Here is a 2,888-nt window from a genome sequence, read left to right on the forward strand (position 1 = left end):
GACAGAATCCCCTAATGCTGCTATCCAGAGTGTGGCTGCCAGGCTCTGCACCATCTCCGGGGCTGGGTTTCAGGAGGACTTGAGCCTCCCACAGATGGGTGGGCTGTCAGGAGAGCCGAACGTGTCCTCGTCGCTCTGTGACTCCCTGGGGTCTGATGCCCACGTCCCACGCCAACAGGGGCCCTGGAAGGCATCTCAGGACCGAGTCCAGAGAAGCAGAGGCACAAAGGGTGGGCCGGAGCCTTGCAAGCCCCAAGCCAGGGCTGCCCAACACACACACATAACACTGCACAGCCATACAATACAGTCACACTCACACACGGCCACACTCACCCTCCCCGACAAGCTCAAGTATTTGTGCGTGCACATTCTCACACACACGCACCCTGAGAAGGGCTCCCGTGGAAACTATCTGCAATAGTGCCATCTAGTGGGGGCCGGGGGTGGTCCTGCCCTCAGAGGTTTCCCCACTGTGCCCCAGAAGGACGGTGACAAGGTCCGGGAGCATGACAGTTCTTTGTAAGCTGCTTCTTATGGGGAAGAATCCAAAAGAATCAGTGGCATGAGACTCTGCCTACCGTGGGATCGCTCACCACCCCTCTCAATCCCCACTTCCACATGGTGCTAACTGCCCCTGCCCCCACCCCACTAACACCTACACCCACTTTCTGACCTCAGCCAAGTCAAATCCTGCTGACTAGGGTCCTGCTACAGGCCCCTCTACTGCAGGACACAGTCTCCAACTCAGACACACATTTTCAAGATACGTAGGCAAGGCTCCACTAGCCAGATTCAGGCTTAGCTATCCCCCAGGTGTGCAGCTTTCTGCCTCAGAACCACAGCTGACTCCTCTGTATAATGGGCAATAATGATGCCTTCCTGTCTGGGCTGCTGTGAGAAGTAAACAGCCTTTTCCTTCCAGAGGGCCTTTGTGACAACCCAAAGAGCCCAGTAGCACCCAGAAGGGCACAGCTCTGGGGTGTCAGAAAAGTCATTTCCCAGAGCAAGGGCTGGACTCACCCCTACAGAGGCTGGGAACACAAGGATAGTCCCTCTCCTCCCCACTGGGAATTCTGCTCTGTCCCTCCTCAGCAGGGAACAAGACACCATCATTTTGAATATTTAAATATGATATAGGCTCCTGGCCAGATGCACCTCTCCTTGCCTCTTCAGAGACTGTAGGAGGCTCTATCACAGTGTAATGAGGTCTGATTTGGATGTTGAGCCAGTGTAAGCAACAGAAAGATTGTCACTGATCAGGCCAGAGGACTGAGCAGCAGCGTTACTAATCCCTTCTTAGAAAGGAGGGCTTTCCCTGGGGGCTGGGAGGATGGTCTTGAATGGAGGACCACGTCAGGAGGCTGGGGGACATGGAGGCTCTGGACCCCAGGAGGCTGCTGCTAGCATCGGGCTGCCGAGGCTGAAGAGGAGGAGATGGGCGAGTGTCCGGAGGCCCTAGCCTGGGGAGGGTGACACCCTGGACCTCAGATAGCACATCAGGCCACTCAGCCTGATCGCCGAGGAAGTGAAGCCCCAGCCATGCCTAATGCCTGTGGGAAGAGGGAAGAAGCCTCAGAACATGTTCCAAAATGGCTTGTGTGACCCACAGCAAGGCTTTTTGCTTCTCTGGGTCTTGGTGCACCACGGGAGGAGGGTTGGGGGGTTGGGGGTCACGTCTGATGTAGCCCTGGACCCACCACCCAGCCCTGAGGTCCCGCTCTCAAGTGGCTGCCAATCCCTACTTGGGCCCTCTCTCTCGCCCCATCCTGACCCCAGCTTCGGGGCCTGCAGTTGGTCTGTCAGCCAAGCCTCACCCCAGCCACCAAACTTCATTCAAATCCCCCACTCTCTTTGTTCCCTTTACTTTACCAAAATGAAAAGGGCCCTTCTGTCTGTCATCTCATTCTCCCAGCAATGCGCAGCCCAGAACTGCAGGGCCTCCTCCCCAACCCACCCAGACTCCTGCCTCTTGTTCCCCACCCACTCGCCTCCCCACTTTCCACCTCCCTCAGGTCCCCCACTGCAGCAAGGGGAAGGCCAAGTCCACACCAGTGGCCCAAGTGAGAGGTCACCAGAACGGCACCAGCCAGTTTGGAGAAGAGGGGAGTGGGCAGGAGGAGCCACATAAAGGAAGAGAGTGGGCGGCATCACATGGGCATCCCCCAGTGTGGGGAGGAGGCAGGGAGGGCAGCAGGGCCGTGGCGTACTGGCCCTTTACCTACATACTCTATTTCTTTTAAATGACACTGAGTCAGGTTCTTAGTTGCATACCTCACAGTGCCCTGAAGATCACAGAAGTTAGGGGACTCACCCAAGGCCACCCAGCTGGAGGTAGAGGAACCCAGCTTGGGACCCAGTTCTGTCTGACCCTGTAGTGCCAACATTAGGCCAATTCTGAGGGCCTGGGCATGGGGGAGTGGTCCAGGCTGGAAGCACCACAGCAGTGAGGCGTCTACAGGCAGAGACGAGTCATGCTGACAAATTCTGGCATGGGGCTGGACACAAGTATGAGCAGCCCAGAGACAACCAGTGGGAAATGGATGGTGACGCCCTTGTTGATCCCTCAGGATGAGTGGGGTCGGGGGGAGGGATGCGTTCACACTACAAATCCCCCCCCCAACTCCCCCTCCCCCAGCTCACATTGTCTGACCTGTGAGAAGGTCAAGACTCCCAGCTCTGCCAGTCCTCTAGAAAGGTGCACAGCAGGAGGAGAGCCTGCCTCATAGCCCAGGAATGAGGGAGCAGCACAAAAAGGAGGGATCGTTTTGTTTTGCTGGAAAGAAACGGGGGTCTCTCATGGAATCCGAGCATAGAAAGGGTAGAAAATTTAGGCAGGCCTCACAAGAACTGAGGTCACACCTGCCACATCTCCGGACCATGATCTCTCC

Source organism: Choloepus didactylus, chromosome 1 (assembly GCF_015220235.1).
Source record: "Choloepus didactylus isolate mChoDid1 chromosome 1, mChoDid1.pri, whole genome shotgun sequence".
NCBI lineage: Eukaryota > Metazoa > Chordata > Mammalia > Pilosa > Megalonychidae > Choloepus > Choloepus didactylus.